The 23,898-nt window shown below is 39.4% G+C and overlaps 1 protein-coding gene and 1 non-coding gene across 2 annotated transcripts in view; both read left to right on the forward strand.

Moving 5' to 3' along the window:
• The window catches only part of ASIP (agouti signaling protein), a 138,894-nt gene that overhangs the window by 57,686 nt on the left and 57,310 nt on the right, over positions 1-23,898 (forward strand). The window lies entirely within an intron of this gene.
• LOC111724735 lies at positions 806-916 on the forward strand. Its single transcript, XR_002772974.1, has one exon. It is a non-coding gene; the product is annotated as a U8 small nucleolar RNA (small nucleolar RNA).

Here is a 23,898-nt window from a genome sequence, read left to right on the forward strand (position 1 = left end):
TAAGACAGAGCCTCAAGCTGTTGCCTTAGGTAGAATCCTATGGCATCACAGCTCATAGCAACCTCCAACTCCTGGGCTCAAGTGATTTTCTTCCCTCAGCCTCCCAAGCAGCTCGGACTACAGGTACCTGCCACAATGCCTGGCTATTTTTGGTTGTGGTTGTCATTGTTGTTTGGCAGGCCTCAGCTGGATTCAAACCTGCCAGCTCTGGTGTATGTGGCTGGTGCCTTAGCTGCTTTAGCTATAGGCACTGAGCCAATTGTATTTGTTTTTTCATTCCTGAGATACTTTAATTAGGATAATGTTTTCAGTTCCATCTAAGTTACTACAAAAGATGTTATTTTGTTCTTTTTTACGTCTAAGAAGTACTCCATGGTATATGTATATACATATAACACATTCATTTATTTTTTTTATTCGTCAGTTGATGGCCACTTAGGCTGATTCCATATCTTTGCAATTGTGAATTGTGTTGTGGTAAACATATAAATGCATGTGCCTTTTTGATATAATGACTTCTTTTCCTTTGGGTAAATACCCAGTTTTGGAATTTCTGGATTGACTAGTAGGTCTTTTAGTTCTCTACGGATTATTTCCCATACATGTTGTACTAATTTACATTTCCACCAACAGTGTACAGTGGTGAATTCTCCCTTCATGCACTTCAACATCTTTTTTTTTTTTTTACATTTTAATAATGGCAATTCTGACTTGGGTCAGGTAATATTTCATTATGGTTTTAATTTGCATTTCCCTGATGATTAGTGACATTGAGTATTTTTTTGCAATAATAACTTTCTACATATCATCAGGTGGGATAATCCTTACCTGTTTTTCCTTATGGAGAACAAATTAGAAAATGATGATTGGAGCTGCATGATACATGATTATATGTCAAGAAAAGAAAGAAAAAGAAAAAAAAAAGAAAATCCACAGATAAAAGTTATGTGAGCAAAGTCTTGTACATAGAAAAGATACCAGCCAACTTTGGTTTCTTGGTTCTTTTGGTTAGTCTGGATCTTGTTCAACAGCAATGTTAAGTTCCAGTTTTTTCTTTAGTTTCATTTTCGGTAATACTGAATCAAGTCAATTTGATTTAATGACAAACTTCAATGGCCACAGCAATATTTTAGGTACTTAATGGAATAGACATGAATAAGAGAGGATCCCTGCTTCAAATATTGGGAGCCATTTAAATTATTAATAACATGGAGCTAGAAATTTCATGTTCTTATGATAACTACTTATTCTCTTAAGAATCACATATAAAAGCCATATACAGTGGAACCTCTGTAATGTGACCATCCAAGGGACTGTAACAAACTGGTTAATATAGGGAGGTGGTCAATAAAAGGAAGTAGGCCTACTGTACTAATACATATATATATATGGTATATTTCTGTTGTATGAAAATTAGGTCAACTTAAGGAGATGATCAATGTAGGGAGGTGGTCAACTATGGAGGTTCTACTATATATGGACTAGCACATTTCACCCCACGCTGTAAGATTAAAATCATTGCCATCTCCAAGGTTCTGGGCTGAGCTACCTGAATGTGTAGTCCTGATCATGCTTTCCCAGAAATTAATATTGTAAGCATTCTTGAAGCTTGGAGCTGAATGAGGCAGAGGACTTCTTCATCTTACCATTATAACCTAGGATCTGAGAAAGAGACACACTAATCCCTGTGATTACCTAGGGCAGTGGTTCTCAACCTTCCTAATGCTGCGACTCTTTAATACAGTTCCTCATGTTATAGTGACCCCCAACCAAGTAGCAACGAAAGTAATTTTATGGTTGGGGGTCACCACAACATGAGGACCTGTATTAAAGGGTCACAGCATTAGGAAGGTTGAGAACCACTGACCTAAGGTCCACCCCACATCCTTTCTAGACTTGCCCCTGAGTAATATAATTATGACATGATATGATAATATATTCTCCAACCCAAGCTTCATCCTGCCTAATAAGCAAGAGATAAAACAGGTGAACAGATTCCCTCTAAGATACAGAGGGTAGAGTTAAGAGAACTAAAATTCACTGAGCATCTATATCTTGTTTAAAGCTCACATTAGCACTGTAGACTAAGTATCATTGCCTTCATTTTACTTCTGAGGAAAGTGAAATCCAAAGAGGGTAAATAACTTTTAACACAAAGCTAGTAAGTGGGAAAGCCATGATTCAGATTTGGAGAATGGCTGCTAATGGAGTTCTAGTTTACATATCTGTTGGATTCTGGCTCTACTAGGACTTTTTCATGGCTAAGTAAATTTCAAATTGTCACTTAGAACCCCACACTATAGGCTGTACTTCAAGGAGACCCAAACACCTCCTGAGATTCAATTGCACCAAATACCTTTGGTCTCCACAATTTAGTCTCTACAGCTTAATTTAGGCTGCTTCCAGATTAGAAATGTGAAAGCTCCTTTGCCATAAGAAAAAAGACACACACTATGGAAACCCTAGCCAAGTTGGCAGCACCCTGGGAGGTAGGATTCCTTGAGGCAGAGGAGACCATGGAGCAGTAAAATATAGAGGTCTTTTAGCCCTGAAAGCACTGAAGATCTGGGAGGCCGGGCAAAGTGGTCAGAAGGCTGGCCCCACAGCTGGAGGTCATTAACAGCCCAGGGCTGCATAAAAAGCAGTGGGAAGGCAGGGGATAGCTTTGGTCAGGCTGCCAAAGTCACTGAACCAAAGCCTGCACCTTGAGTTCACCGATCCTTCCTACTCAGCAATTTCCACAGGTAAGTCCAAAGGGGAATTGCTTCAGGAATCTGATAATTTAACTCTGCTCTGCTGATGTAAAGATGTCATCACCAAAGCTGGAAAGAAAATGGGCCACTGATGACATGATTTAACACTGAGGTCAACCCTTTACTGTAGGGAGCTTGGCAGGAATTCTCTAGACAATCCCCAACGATTTATATTTGACTTTGGAATTTAAAGTAGCACTGGCAGCAGTAGGATTTAACTTCCTGATTATGTTTAATTTGGGTTGAAAACTGAAATAATAGTCTTTGAGAATTCACTGATTGATCAATGAGGCACAAAGGAGAACCAACTGGTCATTTAGAAATTGCCAAATTTCTAAAATTTCTAAATGTGATCCACAAAGGAGGAGGTGAGTCATAAATAAACAATTCTAGTCAGAATCAGAAGTTGGCTCTTTTTAGTATGTGGTCACAGACACAAACTAGGCTGGGGAGAAAGATTCATTGTCCAGAAGACTTCTGAAATCTTTTCCTTGGCTATATACCCTTTCATAGAGGTGTTTCTTTTCAACTTGTCTTTTCCTTTGGCCTCTAAAGTTCTTCTCAGAGAACAAGTTAATCCCTTGCTCCAGACTAAGGCTGAATATGTAAAGTTTATCAGTTTTATCTCTGCCCACAGGCTTGGTCACATTAAGATGGCCTTTCCCAGGGCTGAGTTTACTGATGGTGTTTTAATTTTCTCTTAAGAGGACCCTGAATTTCCTAAATTGCCTTTGAGAGACTCAGATATTTTATTTTATAAATAGTAGTTATAGACTTTATGTATCTATCACTAATGTCATCTGTACAAAATCAAGAAAATATATTCTAATAGATACAAACCTAGAATACCATTGTCCTAAATATGACAGGTGAGAAATGTTCCTTTATGTCTCATTTTCAGTTCAGTGCAAGACACAACCGGATCACACTACCTACTTTATTTTTTATTTATTTATTTATTTTTGAGATAGAGTCTCAAGCTGTCACCCTGGGTAGAGTGCTGTGGCATCACAGCTCACAGCAACCTCCAACTCTTGGGCTTAAGTGATTCTCTTGCCTCAGCTCCCAAGTAGCTGGGGCTACAGGTGCCCACCACAACGCCTGGCTATTTTTTGGTTGCAGTTGTCATTGTTGCTTAGCAGACCTGGGCTGGCCACCCTAAGTGTATGTGGCCAGCGCCGCTGCCACACCACCTACTTTAAATGACCTTTAAGAGGGAAAGATACTTTGGAGTTATTCTATCACTTAAAAATGGATCAGTACCATTACAAAAGTAAATATAGTTATTTATCAAAAGCCAGATTTCCAAGTCCAAAAGATAGGAAAGAACCTCAGTCCTTAGAACCAGTTATCTTTTGCTGTGTATTGCATATCCACATCATTAGACTTCAGGCTGAGTGTGGTATTCATAGGAGATAGGAGATGAAGGAGTATGTTTCAGAAAACTAGTCTTCCTTTTGGGCTTCCAAGGTCCTATACCATTTTAATCAGTCAACCAGCCTCCAAATATTTATTGAGCACCTATTATGTGTGCCATTCTATCTTAGTTGCCAAAGGGGATAAAAAAGAGAAATCTTACACAGATTGTAAAAGCATTTCCACAAACTTGTACAGGAGGTGAAGATGGCCTTTGATGGCCCTCCGGTTTAGTTTCTACAGTTCACTTCTGGTACTCATCTGCCTAGGTTTCGGCCCTCATGCCCAAGGCCTAATTTTCCCTTATGTGCCAGAACTTTTGTCTCCAAAAATTTAGGACCTGTACTGCTGGTGGAATATGAGGCAACTTTAAGTTATACAGAAGATGGTTTTAGGTGGTAGATGGACAAGCATAAATTAAAGAATCACATTATGAGAAAGTAATTCCCTTTTTAGTTCACTTTTAAGCCTGGATTAAGAAAGTCTCATATGGTATTAATATCATTAACACATTCTAAAACTTATTTCCTTTCTTTTTTTTTTTTTTTTTTTTTTGAGACAGGATCGCATTCTGTCACCTGGGCTAGAGTGCAGTGATGTCAACATAGCTCACTGCAGCCTCAAACTCCCCGGCACAAGCAACCCATCTTCCTCAGCCTTCCAAAGTGCTAGGATTACAGGCAAGAGTCAACATGCCTGGCTGTTATCTCCTTTTTTAACCAAAAAATAGACGTCAGGTCCAGAGCTTTCTTCTGGCAATAGTAGTTATTTAGAATTTACTGACACTGTTTTATTAATTTTTTCTAGAATTATATTCTCTTTATGACAAATGACACTGACATGTTATAAATTTCACATGAATGTATTTAAGTTTTGAAAAATTTAGTTGATTTAAAGAAAAATATTAAGTGAATAATAATACAGATTATTTGGAGTTGAAATCCTGACATTGCTTACCAAATGACTGAAGTTTAGGAACATTTCTTTCCTCCACCTCCAGCCCACGAAAAATTACTGTTTGTGACCCATTCCTGCCCTCTGCTTGACCTCAACCAATTCAGGATCATGATAATGACTGATAAGTATAATGAGAAACATATTTCTCCCTAAGCATTGTAACAGGGGTCTTAGATTTTGAACCTAAAGAGATCATTTCAATGGTGAAAAATTTTTTTAAAACTATTGAGATAAGATCTTGGAGTAGATAAAACTATCATGGTAATGATATCATTGAGCACTGTTACCAATTTGGGATTTTTGAGTATCTTTAATCCTCGCAAAACCATGTGAGGGTCAGGGAGGTTAAACAAAACCTGTTCTTGGTCACTCCATCAATAAGGAGCAAAGTCAAGATTTTTCTATGACACACTCTGTCTCTGGTGCCTGGAACTTCTGGCCACAGGGGTAGCCAACTGTTCCTTCTAAGCATAAGCCAAGCCCTATAGAAGCCACACAGATAAAAAGTCTGAGGAACTCAAGGGAGCTCATGAATAAGGACACAATAATACATATAACACAGCGAAACTCTGCAATGCTATGGAAGTATGTTCAGAGTGGGCAAGGCTGCTTGGAGGAAGTGAGGACTCTACCAAAGGAGTAGGGAATCACCTCATTACGTTCATTTCTCTGCCCTGCCTTCTGTCACACTGTCCCACAGACCTCCTTGTAGGGCCAAGTCAAACTTGATGCCTCCCACCAACCTCAGGCCCTCAGGCAAAAGCAAGTGCTCTTGATGCCTCATTTCTGCCTCTGAAAAGGATGCCTTTCTTCCTAGCCTGCAGTCCTTCCTCACCTGGAGTTGGTGGACTGCTGCCTTTAGGACATGTAGGAGGCAGGTTGCACCTGCTTCTGGAGGCGAGCGCCCCACAGAGCACCTGTCAGCTCTGCAGCGGTGTCCCACCCAACAGCCTTTCTAACCCAGAGCCACAGGCCAGCTGTTCTCTTAACCAGGAGTCTTGGCAAGAGTTTCAAGTCCTTTAAAGAATCATACTGTATCATGCTAACCTGCAGCTTCAAGCCTACAATTGAGAATGCTAACCTGAGGCTTCAAGCCTACAACTCAGGCTCCCCCACCCCATCCTGCCTTTCTGATGGATAGGCTCTCTTGCAGCTTTGGCATCATCCCAGTCACATCTAGTTTTACCAGTTTGTTTACAGAACCCCTTAGATGAGGATTAAGATTATGGATATGAAAGCAGTTGATAAACTTCAAAGCCCGAGAAAAAAGTACAAGATGATATTACTTACGAGCTTTCCTAGCACATTCCAGAGTTTACGTCTATGGCACTGTCCTTGTCTCTATTCCCATTCTCCCTGGGTGATCTCATCGTGTCCCTTGTTTTAATTACTAACACTCAAATCTACATGTGTAGTTTAGATCTCTTCCAAGAACTTTAGATTTTTGTTTTGACAGCTTCCTTGATATCTATATCTCAGTGCATCCCACAGATACCTTGTAGTAAATGGAATTCATTCCCTTCCTCACTAAGCTTTGCACTTCCTTTGGAATTCTGGATCTCGTCAGGGTTATTACACCTACTAGACCCTTCCCTTGACATTTTGTTTGTCCTCATCCCCTTGCATCCAAGGCCCTTATATCTGTTGCATCTCCCCCAAACTCACTAGGCCAGGTGCTCATTTGTTTTTCTCCTGTATTTATCAGTTTTCACTTAGATTGTTTTCTGTAATCTCTTTATCTCCAAATGTGTCACATCAGTGTACTCCCCATACACTCTTAGGATATTTGTAAAATTAAACCTGTCCTTCTGTCTCCTCTGCTTAAGACCCCTCAGCAATACCAAAGGGTATAATCCAGACTCCTGAGCCTAGTGTGCAAGGCCCTCCCTATCTGCTGCTTCTGCTTCTTCAGGCCCTTTCTGTTCTCACTCCTATTTCCCTCCATATCTTTGCTAGCTCTGGCCATTCTGTCTGCTATGTGGTCTCCTGCATTAACTCCCTGCTCATACATAGCTAACTTTTATTCACCATTTAAGATTTAGCTCAGGGCTCGGAGCCTGTGGCTCAAGCGGCAAAGGCACCAGCCACATACACCTAAGGTGGCAGGTTCGAATCCCCAGCCCGGGCCCGCCAAACAACAATCATGGCTGCAACTAAAAAATGGCCGGGCGTTTTGGCGGGCGCCTGTGGTCCCAGCTACTTGGGAGGCTGAGGCAGGAGACTCGCTTGAGCCCAGAAGTTGGAGGTTGCTGTGAGCTGTGATGCCATGGTACTCTACGCAGGGGGATAGCTTGAGGCTCTGTCTCAAAAAAAAAAAAAAAAAAAAAGATTTAGCTCAGATATCACTTCTTTCAAGAAGCCTTCCCTGGATAGTCTCTTCTCCTGGCCCATTAGGTGCTTGCTTATTTTATGTATACCTCTATTAATGAGCAGAACTCATATTATTGTTATTTGTTATTTCTTAGAATTATACTATATTTATTATATATGTCTTCTGGACTGACAGTTGTTTTGCAGGGAGAGACATTGTCTTTATATTTGTTTCTAGCATAATGTTTAACATAAACTAAGCCTCCAATAATTGTTTGAATGAATTTTCTGAATGTCAGAAAAGTAGTCTTACCTTTAAGAAAATGTCTTCAATAGGGTGGCACCTGTGGCTCAGTGAGTAGGGCACTGGCCCCATATACCGAGGGTGGTGGATTTAAACCCGGCCCTGGCCAAATTGCAACAAAAAATAGCCGGGCGTTGTGGTGGGCACCTATAGTCCCAGCTACTCAGGATGCTGAAGCAAGAGAATTGCCTAAGCCCAAGAGGTGGAGGTTGCTGTGAGCTGTGATGCCACAGCACTCTACCAAGGGCTAAGAAAAATAAAAATGTCTTCAATGGTAAAAACTGAAAAATTATTTTAGCTAAACCTCGGTAACCTAGCATTCTCTTGCTCTAATTCAAATTTATTTCTCTGAATCTATTTTAAGTTTGTGCCAACAATTACATAGTGACATTGCAAAAAGATATTCCTTAAGCATTCCAGTGCCCAAATTGTAGGTCGTGGCTTCTCCACTTGTCTCCCGGCTACTAGGCCTCCAAAGAGCTCTAGCTGGAAGAGACCACACATCTCACGCCTTCTTCTCCCTATATCAAGTCACAGAGCAGAGCTCTGGTGTGGCCACTTGAGGGCAGTGCAGACTTTGGGATGGGTTGCACAGCAAGACTTGGGTAGCCCAGTTCTGAGCAATCTCAGTCCTCTATGCCACTTCTGTCCAACTTTTTCCTCTTTTTTACAGGATGTCTTTGTATGAGTCTGCTTTGACTCTGACCCCCATTGAATTGGTAAGGGAAAACCTGGAATGGTGCCCAGGTGCAAGGCTGGCTCACAGAGCAACACTTATACCGGAGGAACACTTCCAGCCTTCAACTCCTGAAAGGCAGGGTTAAACAGATCAAGCTGGAGGTTTCTTTAAGCCGGGAAACCTAAATACTTTAAATGAAAGTATGGAAGCTGGTGTTAACCACTGTTAACAGGTATTACTTTGTTCCATCCCATACAGGTGGTAGAAACATCACATTTTTTTAGTTAACTAAATACCTATGGTTCTTATCCATCAGTGTATACAAAATCTAAACTTGGTCCTTTCTCAGGAGCTTCCAGGTATTTGGGGAAAGATGTTGATCAGTGAATAATGCCTGCCAGGCCAGGCACAGTGATTCATGCTTGTAATCCCAGCCCTTTGTGAGGCCAAGGTGGGAGGATTGCTTGAAGCCAGAATTTCAAGACCAGCCTGAGCAACATACCAAGACCCTGTCTCTACTAAAAAATTTAAAATTATCTAGGTATGTTGGTGTTCACTGGTAGTCCTAGCTACTCAGGGAGGTTGAGATGGGAGGACCTCAAGGTTACAGTAAGTTATGATCATGCCACTGCACTCTAGCCTACGTGACAGAGTAAGACTTAATCTCTAAAAAATAAATACTTTTTTAAAAAAGTGCCTGCCACCCAGGGTGCTCTTTACCCATGAAGACAATCTATTCTAGAACCCCTCCTCCAGGCCTGGCAAGGAGACCTCTGCTGAGGTTCAGAAACAGTGGTGCCTTTGCTCCCCTCCCTGAGCACATAGTCATTGCCATTCAAGTCCCTATAGCCCCAGGGGTGTTTGGGAAAGCTGGAGTGGGACCTAGCCATACACATACAAGGAGGCCAAAGTGCTTCTCAGCATCATTTCCTCAAAGCCAGACTCAGGGAATTCTCTTTTCTTTGCCCTCCTCTAATCCTAAGAACCCTTCTTTCTCTCAGACAAAACAGCTTTATTGCCTCTGAGTCTCTGGAATGATTTTAAAAATGAAAGCCTACTGATTTTTTTTTTCTTTTTCTATAATGAGAGAAGGCCTAATCTTTAAAACAAAAGTTCTTGGTTTCTCTTTTGGGATGGGGAGTGTGGAGGAAGATAGTAGTAGTCCCATTCTTTCATGAAGAACAGAATGGATGACACCAGAGAAAATAAAGCAGTCAATTCCTTGGGCAGATTATCCTGTCCAACACTGAAGTTGTACTTATCTCATGCCTTCCTCCCAAAGTACTTCCTCCAACAAGGGGCAGTAGTAGCCCCGGCTGTGGGTGAGGATCCACACATTGATACTATTCCAGCCTCAGATGTGGGGGGTGCTTCAGGTTGGAAGTAAGCGGCAGACTTAGGATCCCTGTCTTTTTATTTTTTTAATTTTATGGATACATAATAGTTGTACATATTTATGGCATATATACACTATATTGACATAAGTATACAATGTATAATGATCAAATCTATCATCTCAAGCATTTATCATTTCTTTGTTTGCTTTTTATGTGTGTTCCAACATTTTTTATTTAAGATTTTTTTTTAGAAATGACTAGTTTAGTAGCATTCTTACAACATAGTAAATATATGGGACATTCCAAACAAGAAAATAATGACAAAATTTACAGACTTTCAGATTATGTATTAGTTAAATAAGGAGGTGTACGTATGGTGGCAAATACTTTTTGCTGGGTATACATGAATACTTCTTGTGATGTAGAAACCCATCTAGGAAAATTGGTTACAACTGGCCTCTAAAGAAGAATTGGATTTAATTTTCTTCATGATGTATTGAATACATTTCTTTGTATTGGTAACATTCTGATTCTGCTTTTTAAATTATTTTTAAATATGTAGTAAATTATTATTATTATTATTTATTATTATTATTTTTATTTTTTTGCAGTTTTTGACTGGGGCTGGGTCTAAACCCGCTACCTCTGGCATATGGGGCCAGCGCCCTACTCCTTTGAGCCATAGGTCCCACCCGTAAATTATTTATTTTTTTTTTTTTGAGACAGGGCCTCAAGCTATCCCTCTGGGCAGAGTGCCGTGGCATTACAGCTCACAGCAACCTCCAACTCCTGGGCTCAAGCGAGTCTCCTGCCTCCGCCTCCCAAGTAGCTGGGACCATAGGCGCCCGCCACAACGCCCGGCTATTTTTTGGTTGCAGCCGTCATTGTTGTTTGGCGGGTCCGGGCTGGGGATTCGAACCCGCCACCTTAGGTGTACGTGGCTGGCGCCTTAGCCGGTTGAGCTATAGGCGCCGAGCCCGTAAATTATTTTTTTAAGTCTTAATTTTTATTACTCAAAAAAAGCTTCATTTTCTCATTTAGCTTTCTGACTCTGTGCTTGTGCCTTCAACACTCATAACGATTTTTTGCTCCTCAACAAGGAAAGCATGCTTGATCCTGTCACAAACAAATTTAGCACACATGGAACCACTATAGGCCCTGCTGACGTGTTTTTTTTGTTTTAGAAAACCTCATAAGAACTTTAGTCTCACAGTGCGAATCCCTCGAAGGCTGCCTGGGCAGATTTTGGTGCTTTCCCAACCTTCTTGGTATAAAGGTAAACAATTCTATTACCAGGGGTTCAGGACAGCCGGTTTTGTTAGAGGCTGTATTATAGGAAAGTGTACAACGGTATGTCAAATGCTGCATCATTCTGAGTGCCTCTAGACAGCATCCCCGGAAGCTGTAGTAAATTATTGTTAATAATAATTGCCCTATTGTATATCAAACACTAGATCTAACTTCTTCTAATTCTACTTCTATAAATTAGAAGAAGTAATTCTTCTGAAGTAATTCTTACTTCTTCTACTTCTGTATTTTTATACCTATTAACCAATCTCTCATTTATTTTCCCCTTCCTACTTTCTTTTTCATCCTCTGGTAACCATCATTCTATTCTCCCTCTTCATGAGAGGAGTGAGCAAGACAGATGGGATACTTTCATGGAACTTACATAGTATTGAAGAACTAGATCAAAACAAGTAGACAAGATACACTTGATCATTGACAACACAGTGGTTAGGTAGACTGACCCCCCTCACAGTTGAAAATTTGTGTATAATTTTTGTTTTTTAGAGATGGCATCTTGCTCTGTCAACCAGGCTGAAGTGCAGTGGCCTGATCATCACTCACTGCAATCTCAAAACTCCTGGGCTCAAGTGTCTGAGCCTCAGCCTGAGTAGCTGGAACTACAGGCATCTGCTACCATACCTGGTTAACTTTTCTTGTTTTTAGTAGAGACAGCCTATGATGGTACCAGACCCTTGGTCTCAAGTGATCCTTCCACCTCAGCCTCCAAATATGCTGGAATTACAAATGTAAGCCACCATGCCTGGACTGTATATAACTTCTGACTCCCCCCAAATTTAACTACTAGTAGCCTGCTATCAACTGGACTCCTTATCCATAAGAATAAATGATTAACACATATTTTGTATATGTATTATATATTGTATTCTTACAGTAAAGTAAGCTAGAGAAAAGAAAATGTTATTAAGAAAATCATAAGAAAGAGGCTGGGCGCTGTGGCTCACACTTGTAATCCTAGCACTCTGAGAGGCTAAGGTGGGTAGATTGCCTGAGCTCAACAGATTTGAGACCAGCCTGAGCCAGAGCGAAACCTTGTCTCTAAAAATAGCTGGGTGTTCTGGTGGACGCCAGCTACTTGGGAGGCTGAGACAAGAGAATTGCTTGAGCCCAAGAGTTTGAGGTTGCTGTGAGCTGTGACACCACAGCACTCTACCAAGAGTGACAAAGTGAAACTCTGTCTCTATAAAAGAAAAGGAAGGAAAGGAGGAAGGAAGGGAGGGAGGGAGGGAGGAAAAAGGAAGGAAGGAAGGAAGGAAGGGAGGGAGGGAGGGAGAGAGGAAAGGAAAATCATAAGAAAGAGAAAATGCACTTACTGTACTATATTTGTTGATACCATAGTTTATATCATCTGCTTGCAAGATGAATTGTCTGCATGTAACCTCAGCTGCAGATGTCAATCTATGGTACATATCAAGCAATTCAACTTTTTTTGTAATGTTATGACTTTTCTCTTCTTCTTGGGAGCACTTCCAGCATCCCTAGTGGCATTCCATATGGGTCCCATTGTGTTTTTCAAGGTTTATGGTGTTGCACTACACCGGATGAAAAATACTTAAAAATCATTAGAGATCACTTTTTACTATAATACACAATTTCCTGGAGAGGCACACTGCTCCCACGGAAATGATCGATGTCACATGGCTTTTTAAGTGGATACTGGCAACATGTGAGCTCACCCCAAAACCAACATCAGGTGCCTATGAAATTATTAGCTAATTTTATGCAGTTATGATTTATTTAATTTTACATCTTTACACTTGTTTACATTTCTCTTGACTATGGATGGCACCATGTACAGCCTGTAAGTATGTGCATAAGTTCTGATATATTTTATAATGGATTTGTGTATATTTTATAGTAGTTAATGATAAAAAGAACTAGTCTTTACATATACAGGAAATATTAATACATACCATGGGTGCCAAAAAATGTATACTTTTTTATTTTTAAGAGACAGAGTCTCACTTTGTTGCCCTCGGTAGAGTGATGTGGCATCACAGGTCATAGCAACCTCCAGCTCCTGGGCTTAGGTGATTCTCTTACCTCAGCCTCCCGAGTAGCTGGGACTACAGGTGCCTACCACAACACCTGGCTATTTTTTGTTGCAGTTTGGCCAGGGCCGGGTTTGAACCTGCTACTCTCAGTATATGGGGCTGGCACCCTACTCTCTGACCCACAGGCACCTCCCCCCCAAAATAAAGTATGCATATTTTAAAAAAGGAAAAACTGTATTAAATTGTCATATGTAAGTCATGTTTGACTTCTGCAATTACAAGAGGTATTTGATGTGACTTGGTCATCTTTTGTTATCAGTATATATTCAGTATTACAATTTTAATGCAGGTTTTTTCTGTTTAAAATGTGTATACATTTTTTGGCACCCTCTGTATTTGTGCGTTTGTAGCTATTGTTGACTGGAAGCCTTTCCCATAACATAAACAATTGATTAACATGTATTTTGTATATGTACTATATACACGTACTGTATTTGTACAATAAAGTAAGCTAGACAAAAGCAAATGTTATTAAGAAAACCATAAGAAGGCTGGGCATAGTGGCTCACACTTGTAATGCTAGCACTCTAGGAGGCCAAGGTGGGTGGATTGCCTGAGCTCACAAGTTGGAGACCAGCCTGAACCAGAGCGAGACCTCATCTCTAAAAACAGCCAGGCATTGTGGTGGATGCATGTAATCCCAACTACTTGGGAGGCTGAGGCAAGACAAATGCTTAAGCCCAAGAGTTTGAAGTTGCTGTGAGCTGTGACACCACAGCATTCTACGAAGGGCAACAAAGTGAGACTGTCAAAAAAAAAAGAAAGAAAAAGAAAACAATAAGAGAAAATACTGTACTGTATTTATACCATAACTATCAAAATATTTTTCTTAAATTTTTCCATGATTAAGTGGACCCATACAGTTCAAGCCTGAGCTGTTCAAGGGTCAACTATAATTTCAAATAGTGATGAGTTCTAGGAAGAAAATAAAGTGATATGATAGAGACTGAGGTGGGGATAACTTGACAGAAATTGGTCAGGTATAAACATGCATGAGACATATTCATTCTAGGGCTAAGATACTGTGCAGTTCCATAGAGAACTTCCATTTTCTCCAAAAGTGGCAAATAACTTTCCCACCGGGTATCCACACAGAAACACATGAGCATGCCTATGTGGTGTGCACAGTTCCACCTCCCCCGTTAGGGGTTTGGTCACAGCTACAGAATCACTGCTGTCACTGGCAGTATCTGGCAGCAAAGTATCATTCCCACAGGCTGGTTCACTGGGCCTCCGCACACTTGGAAAGAGGGATCATTAATGAAACTCTTAGGAACCAGGGAGTCCCAGAAAGGTATGTAATAAATTCTATCCAGATGTTGGGATAGGTTTCTTTTTTTCTTGTTTACTTTTTCTTTTTTCCAATCTCATTAACAATTTGAACAAGTTGTTTTCACCTTATCAAATAAATTGGGAAAAACATTGCTTCCCTTTATTCCTGGTCATGTCGGCACCAAAGTTTCAAGAGGGCTAACAGCATCTTGGTAATACAGGGTGGCATCTGAATTATTGGAAAGCACTTGGTTCACATGACAGAATTATCCAGATAGGTGAAGGGTGCTGCCAACACTTCCGCAAAATCCAGTTAGAGGCCTCCAAGTCCATTCTAAATTATAAATCCCAAATTCTTTACCAGCCATGTAGACTGCTCATTTGTTTTAAAATTCTCCTAGGAAACGATGGCTGTGCAAATTGGTCCAACAAATAGTTGAAAGTGCATGTTGCTCTGTTAGGAAGGGAAAAGCAGATGTAGGTAAAGTGCAAAATTTTATCTCCTGGAATATAAACAGTCTTAATGTCGGGCAGCTTTGTTGTGCCTTATGGCTAGCAACTGGGTCATTAGATAACTCACAAAACTCTTCTCTATCAGCCCGGACTCTCCTGAGGTTAACTCTTGCCATGGAGCTGGGCTGAGGAGAAACAGATTTTCCCAAGCTGCAGCTGCATTTGATGTTCCCTTCACCCCACACCCCACACCTGAGCTCTTGCTCCCTGGAAGAAAAACCTAAATAAAGACAGCAGTGGCAGCAGAGAGGGATGATTCTTGGTAGTGGCTGCTCTAAATGCAAGCTGTGGGCATTGAGTTAGAAAGTAGTGCTGAGAAGGAGGACCAGGAATAAATTATACTAGGAAATGGGAAACACCAAGAAGAAAGAATCTTACTTTTCTCCTCTGAAAAATGTACGCTTTGCATGGTTCATCTTTTCATCTGGATTGGTAAGTCTCGAAATTATTAGTCCTTAGACTATTTAAGTAAAACGAGAGTTCCACCTATTTATAGATTAAATAAGCAAGCAAACAAAAAATACTTTTTAAAATATTTTATTTTTTTCTTTTTTAGACATATTTTCTAGTTGTATTACAAAAGACACCTTTGAGGTGTTTTGCTGAATTATTTATAGCTCCTTTAAAAAATATTTGCCTTAGCACTTTAAAATTTTGGTTCAACTCTGCAGTGGAAATATGTTTCAAAGAGGGGAAAAAAAGAAAGACAGAAAACAAAACCACCCAACACACTGCATGCGCCTTGCATTTTGACTCAGCCCACGGAACAATTGGAAAAATCTTCATAGATCAACAGAGATCCCGGATTCCATTTGTAAAACTGTTGATCTAAAGACTACATCTTGATTTCAGAACCCTTCTTTTGATCTGGAATTATCTCTTAATGACCGCAGAGAGCAGCTACTGACAATTCTTGGAACAGGGCCCTGTATAGAGAGGTGAGCCCCAGTGGGGAAAGGGGAAAGGAAATTTCTTTCTCTTTCTGAGAGAGCGTTTTGGTACAGTATAATATTTGTGCTATCATAATGTATCTATGGGCTCAATTTCTTCTCCCTTTTCTCTTCATCCACCTCAATTTCCCCTCTTTCTTCCTCATGGTCTTATTTTTTGTTTATTTGTTTGCTTCTTCTATAGTAAAACTTTCCCTAAGCTGAGGTGCCTAGATGATTTTTGCCTGGTACATTCCGCTAACCAGAGTTTCAAAATCATACTGTCTTGTTTGGGTGCAGAATTTTCCACAATATTTAAGCACTTAAATTATTGTAAAAGTAGCTGGCCGCTGCCCATGTTTTGTAGGCAGGTAGCTGAGATGATACCAGAAAAGAAAAGGCTGCAGGTTATCTGTACCCTTCACAGTGCCAGAGTGCAGAGCCCTACAGAAATACGTGTAAGAAAGAAGAACCCTCAGAGAGGGAGCAGCCATGTTGCACTGAGCCGGCAATGCAGACGATCTGAGGAACAAATCCAAGAGTAATGGAACCGTGTCCTGGAACATGCCGTTAGAAATCTCCTAACCAAGCTGACCTCTGAGAATGAGATGTTTCCTTTGGTCAAACTGCTCTGTGAAAATGAAGAAGAATCTGATTCACATTGAAGATCAGGATTATATCTGTGTCTCCTCTCCTCAAGCCACAGGGATTTCATTAAGGATGGGGCACACCCTGATGGCTTCACTTTGGGCACAACCCACAGCAGAACAGCCCCATGCAAAGGTAATTACCAGGAATGAGGGGCTCGTTGTAGCCTTTTGATTTGGTCATTCCAAAATCGTGTCAAACAGATGTTAGAAAGGAGACTGACTTTTACCTCAAAAGAAGTAAATTACAGGTCTAAGTATTGGGTTTCTGCCTCGTCAGGTTGAGCCTTTGAAAAACAGAATTTTGTGGATCCAGGAAACCCAATACCAGATTCTATTGCTTTTGAGCTCTCATAAATTAAAGTACATAAGGAAATGTATAGCCACAATTGAGACAATTGCTTTTAATGAACTATTTTGCTGTCTAGTGCAGTACTCCCCATTTCATGTAAGTATCTGGGGGTTGGAATGCAATCTAGGAAAGGGGTTATTTCTGGTTTTTCAAGGTAGGAGGAATTTCAAAGGTTAAAATAACATAAACTTACAGTATCTCAGTTACACACCATAAGCACTTTTCTCTTCCAAGCATTTCTGCATATGGGCAAGCATCCTAGCAAAGATGCCGCATAAGTCCGACATGGGGAAGTGAAGGAGTCAAGTGTTCAGAGTTGGGCAAAAGAGGTAAAGAACCAGAGCCAGGATACTTGTCAAAAAAAGAAGAGTTTCTTTTAGAAGAAAACTAGAAAATAAGAAAAAGACCAGATGTCTGGGAGGGGGTTTCAGGCAGGGTATCCACCAGTGACTAAGAAAGAATATAATTCAGAGGGAAAATGTACACAAAGAAATAAAGTGTAAGTTGAGACAAAATGGAATTCAGTTGGGTTGGGAAGATTTATTCATATTTGGGGAGGAAAATGTGAAGAATGGTAAGCTGGAGTCTATATTTAATTTCAGTACTTGTGTAGCTGAGTCTAGGGCAGGCGTCCTCAAACAACAGCCCACAGCCTGCCTAGGACATTTATCCAGCCCGCCGGGTGTTTTTGCCGTCGCTGCCTGTACTGCTTAGCAGCCGACTCGTCCCAGGACCTGCAGTCTGGCCCTCCAACGGTCTGAGGGACAGTGAACTGGCCCCCTGTTTAAAAAGTTTGAGGACCCTTGGTCTAGGGGGCCAAATGCTCCCTAAAGCCCTTAGAGGTCTGGATTTTGCTTACAGGGCAGCTTTCGTGAGGAAAAAGTTGAGAAAGGGAACATTGCTGGTGGAGGAAAGGGTTCCATAAGCCCCTCTGATGGCTTCCACAAGGGTAGGCTCCAGCCACCCATGCAGGCTCCATCTGTTCCCTAAACCTGTGTTTATAGATTTCTCTCTTTATAGTCAGGCATTTTTTTTATGAAGAATCAGCGTGGAGCAAAAGTAGTAAATTCAAAACATTTACAATTTGAATCTTGTTTAAAAGATGGAAGAATGAGAAGTGTGATTCTCTTCACTTGTTTAGAAATAGTTGAAACAGACAGAATCCCAGGTGTTACATATTTTCACTCTTCCCTTTGGTATTTTGCTATCAAGCTCATCAGGACTTCTTCAATATAAACAGCCGGTAAATGGGCTTTTAGAAAGGAGAAAGTGGTTGTTTAAAACTGCCTCTTTATGTCCTGTAGCTGCACCCCTTGACATTTGCTTCCAGGGAAATATACACAATGACTGATTGAGTATCTTGAACTGACTTACCCAGATTCCCAGTCTTTGGCATTACTGTAAATTAGGGACAGATGTCCCATCTTGGGCATTACTATAAATTAGGGACACAGAAAAATTAACTTAGTGAAGGCATTTGCTGCTTGGAACCTAAGCTCAGCAAGGTCTGCGGCCTGACTCACAGGAACAGCAGGCTCCAGTGCAAAAATTCAGTACTATGAATGAAGAGACCAGATTCTGGTCTTGCTTCCCCCTCTTAATGCCTATTAGACTTCAGTTTACTTATTGAACTGCTCAGGGTTCCATCTTCCTATGCATTAAATGGGAAAACAAAGACTTGCCTCCTATACTGGTAAGGATCCTCATGGATTAGATGACAAGCTGAAGTATCTGCTTTAGCTGAGGGAAAGGGAGTGGGGTCAGATCCCATAGGTTGTGATAGCTGACTTTTTTACTTGATTGCTTCATTTCTTAATCTTTATCTTCCTTTTTCGTGGACTCCTAAGTGGTCTGGACACATTTTTATTTTCTAAGCTTTTATTCAAATAAAACGCACATAGAAAAGCATTCAGCTTGATAAAGTTCACTGTGTGAACACACCCAGAAAACCAGAACATAGGTCTAGAAATAGGATATTCATACCATTTAGAAGCCCCTTCAAGTCCCTTTTCTTCCAAGGGTAATCACTAACCTGATTCCTAACACGACAAATTAAGTTTTGTAGGCTTTCTAGGTATGTGTTCAAGTTTTATGTATGGCTTCTTTTGCTTAATTTTAGGTTTGTGAGATTCATGTATATTATTGCATGTGGTAGTATTTTGTTTATTCTCATTGTTATATACATGTATAGTATTTCATAAACAAATATACCATAATTTGTTTTTACTAATAGATATTTGAGGTGTTTCCAGTTGGAAGTTATTATAAACAGTGATGGGAACATTCTTGAACAAATTTTTTGATGAATATATGAATGCATTTCTATTGGGTATATCTAGAGGTGGAATTGCTGAATCATAAGATAAGTGTATGTTCTGATTTTACAAATGTCAGTTTCCAAAGTTGTTGTATTACTTTACACTCTCACCAGCAATATCTGAGATTTCTATTTTTTCCCAAGTCCTCATCCGCAGTTGATATTGTCTGTCTTTTACATTTAGCCATTTTGATGAGTGTTAAGTGAAATTCTTTTTTAATTTCATTGCCTTAAAGACTAATGAAGTTATGCACATTTTAATCCACTTACTAGTCATTGGCTATTCTGTTTTGTGAAATACCTGTTTTACTATTGGGTTGTCTGATATTTTTATTGACCTTTAAGAGTTTTTTAAACATTATAGATATGAGCCCTTTGTTGTGTACTTTTTACAAGTATCATTTCCCACACTGCTATGTTGAGTCATATTGGAGCCTGAGGCAAAAGAAAAAAACAAAATCCTGATTCCTGTCTTTATTTAAAATTTTGATATTTTGTTTACTATGGATCTATTGTGTTAAATTTTATTTATTTTATTTTATTTTATTTTTGAAACAGAGCCTCAAGCTGTCGCCCTAGGCAGAGTGCTATGGCATCACAGCTCACAGCAACCTCCAACTCCCGGGCTTAAGCGAGTCTCCTGCCTCCACCTCCCAAGTAGCTGGGACTACAGGCACTTACCACAATGCCTGGCTATTTTTTGGTTGCAGCCGTCATTGTTGTTTGGCGGCATGGGCTGGATTTGAACCTGCCAGCTCGGGTGTATGTGGCTGGTGCCTTAGCCGCTTGACCCACAGGTGCCAAGCCAAATTTTATTTTTAAAAATATTGCATTAAAATCTTATTTCTCTTGATTACTGAGTTTTTGTTACGCCCTTAAAGAATTGTGTCTGAGGGCTTGGCGCCTGTGGCTCAAGCGGCTAAGCGCAAGCCACATACACCTGAGCTGGCGGGTTCGAATCCAGCCCGGGCCCGCCAAACAACAATGATGGCTGCAACCAAAAAATAGCCGGGCATTGTGGTGGGCGCCTGTGGCCCCAGCTACTTGGGAGGCAGAGGCAGGAGACTCACTTGAGCCCAGGAGTTGGAGGTTGCTGTGAGCTATGATGCCATAGCACTCTACCCAGGGCGACAGCTTGAGGCTCTATTTCAAAAAAAAAAAAAAGAATTGTGTCTGAGATGAGCCCTATTCTATTCCTAGTTTGATATGTTTTTAAAACATTAATAGATGTTAAAGTTTATGAAATTCATTTTCATCATCAACTAAAATGACCTTGTGATTTTCCTACCTTATTCATTTAATTTTTTGTTTTTATGGGTATATAATAATTGTATATATTTATGGGGTATTTGTGAATTTTGATATAGCACACAATGTGTAATGATCAAATCAGGATAATTAGAATATCTATAATCTCAACCATTTATCATTACTTTGTGTGGAAAACATTCCAAATATATTCTCTGAATATTTTGAAATATACAATAAATTATTGTTAATTATAGTCACCCTATTGTGCTACTGAGCACCAGATCTTATTCTTCAACCTACTTTCCCAGTCTCTGGTAATCACCATTCTATTCACTACCTTCATGAGAACAAATATTTTAGCTCCCATGTATGAATGCAATATTTGACTTTCTGGGCCTGGCTTATCTTGCTTAGTATAATGTTCTCCATTTCCATCCATGTTGTTGCAAATGACAGGATTTCATTCTTTTCTATGGTGAAATAATATTACATTATGGATGTATATGTAACTATTCCATTATATATACATTTCATATTTTCTTTATCCATTGATGGACACTTGTAGAGGATTAAAAATCATACTTACTATAATAGCCATCAATCTCATAACTCATCTGAGGCATTGCTGCACCTGTGGTTAGCCTCACCTCTTGCAGTGTGTACTGTTAATCCGTGTCTCAGGTGATCATTTATGTGGTCACCAGACACTTAGGTTGATTCCATATCTTGGCTACTGTGAATAATGCTGCAGCTGCAATAACTATGAGAGTGTATATATTTCCATGATATACTGATTCTTTTCTTTTGAACATATACCCACCAATGGGGTTTCTGGATCATGTGGTGGTTCTATTTTTAGTTTTTTTTAGGAACTTCCGTAGGTTTTACACAGTAGGTATACTAATTTACATCCCCACCAGGAGTGTATGAGCATTCTCCTTTTTCTGCCTCACCAGCATTTGTTTTCTGTCTTATTGATAATGCCTATTTTAACTGGGGTTAGATGTCATTGTGGTTTTGATTTGCATTTCCTTAATGATTAGTGATACTGAGCATTTCTTTATTTACTAGTTGGCCATCTGTATGTATGCTTTTGAGAAATGTCTATTTAAATCCTTTGTCCATTTTTTAATCAGGATTATTTGATTTCTTCTTATTGAGTTACTTGAATTCCTTATATATTTTGGTTATTAATCCTTTGTCAGTTGAATAGTTTGCAAATATTTTCTCCAATTCCATAGTTTGTTTCTTTAATTTATTGAATATTTTCTTTGCCATGCAGAAGATTTTTAGCTTGATGTGATCCAACTTGTCCATTTTTGCTTTGGTTGCCTGTATTTTGGGGGTCTTACTCAAGAAATATTTGCCCAAACCAATGTTCTGAAGCATTTCCCCAATGTTTTCTTCTAATAGTTTCATAATTTCAGGGCTTACATTTAAGTCTTTAATCAATTTTGAGTTGATTCTTTTATATGGTGAGAGAAAAAGGTCTAGTTTCATCCTTCTGCATATGGCTACCCAGTTTCCCCAGCACTATTTATTGAAGAGGGTATCCTTTCTCTAATGTTTGTTTTTGGGCATTCATCAATAACAAGTTAACTGTAAATCCATGGATTTATTTCTGGAATTTATATATTCTGTTTCATTGGTCTATGTGTCTGTTTTTATGGCAGTACCATGCTGTTTTGGTTACTATAGTTTTATAGTATAGTTTTAAATCTGGTAATGTGATGGCTCCAGCTTTATTCTTTTTGCTCAGGATTACTTTGGCTATTCTACCTTTTTTGTGGTTCCGTATGAACTTTTGGATTGTTTCTTCTAGTTCTTTTTTTTTTTTTTTAATTGCGACAGAATCTCAAGCTGCTGCCCTGGGTAGAGTGCTGTGGCAGCACAGCTCACGGCAACCTCAAACCCTTGGGCTTAAGTGACTCTCTTGCCTCAGCCTCCCAAGTAGCTGGGACTACAGGTGCCCACCATAACACCCAGCTATTTTTTGCTTGTAGTTGCCATTGTTGTTTAGTAGGCCCAGGCTGGATTTGAACCCTCTAGCTCCAGTGTATGTCACTGGCGCCCAAGCCACAACCTACAGGCACCAAGCCTGTTTTTTCTATTTCTGTGAAGAATGTCATTGCTATTTTGATAGGAATTGGATTGATCTGTAAATCACTTCAGGTAGTATGGAAATTTTAACAATATTATTTCAATATAGGAAACATAGGATATCTTTCCATTTTGTGTGTGTGTGTATCCTCTTTAATTTTTTTTTTTTTTTTTGCAGTTTTTGGCCAGGGCTGGGTTTGAACCCGCCACCTCTAGCATATGGGGCTGGTGCCCTACTCCTTTGAGCCACAGGCACCACCCCAATTTCTTTCATCAATGTTTTATGTGTTAATCATAGAGACATTTCACTCATTTGTTAAGTTTATTCCTAAGTCATTTTTTTGGTAGCTGTCATAAATTGGATTGCTTTCTTGATTTCTTTTTCACATTGTTTGCTATTGGCACATAGATTTTTGTATGTTGATTTTGCACCTTACAATTTTACTTAATTTATTCATCAATTTCAATAGTTTTTTGGCAGAGTATTTAGAGTGTCCTAAATATAAGATCATATTATTTACAAACTAGAACAACTTGACTTCTCCCTTTCCTGTTTGAATGTGTTTTATTTCTTTCTCTTGTCTAATTGCTTCAGCTGGAAATGCCAATACTATGTTGAATAAAAGTGGCAAAATTGGGCATTCTTGTATTGTTTCAGATCTTAATGGAAAGGCTTTTAGATTTTCACCATTTGGTATAATGCTAGTTGTAAAGATCTGATTCATTTTGTTATGATGAACTACAGTGACTGATTTTTTTAATGGTAACTTAATCTTGTATTCTTGGAATAAACCCAATTTTGTCGTGGAGTATTAGTCATTTTATATATTACTAGTTTAGGTATGCAAGTATTTTGGTTAGGATTTTCACATCTATGTTAATGAGAGAGTTTAACCTGTAATTTTTTTCTTGTAATGTCCTTATTAGGCTTTGGTATAAAAGTCATGTCAGTGTTATAAAACAAGTTCAGATGTCTTCCATCTTTTTTTAATTCTCAAAAGTATTTGAGTAAGATTGATATTTTTTCTTTTTGAATGTTTAGATCAATCTACCAGTGACCAATATCCAAGGCTATAACTTTCTTGGTATAGAAGTTTTAAATTACTGATTCAGTTTAAGATAAGGATTTTTCAGATTTTCTCTTTCTCTTATGTCAGTTTAGGTAATTTACATTTTTTCAGCCATTTTTCCATTTCATCTAAATTTTCAAATTGTCAATTTATGTTTAAAATATTCTCTTATTATCTTTTTCATATATATAGAGGTGCCAAAAATGTATACACTTTTTTTATTTTTGAGACAAAGCCTCAAGCTGTCCCCTGGGTAGAGTGCCGTGGCATAGCTCACAGCAACCTCCAACTCCTGGGCTCAAGGGAGTCTCCTGCCTCCACCTCCCAAG

Source organism: Otolemur garnettii, unplaced genomic scaffold (genome assembly GCF_000181295.1).
Source record: "Otolemur garnettii isolate 467f Iridium unplaced genomic scaffold, OtoGar3 scaffold00025, whole genome shotgun sequence".
Lineage (NCBI taxonomy): Eukaryota > Metazoa > Chordata > Mammalia > Primates > Galagidae > Otolemur > Otolemur garnettii.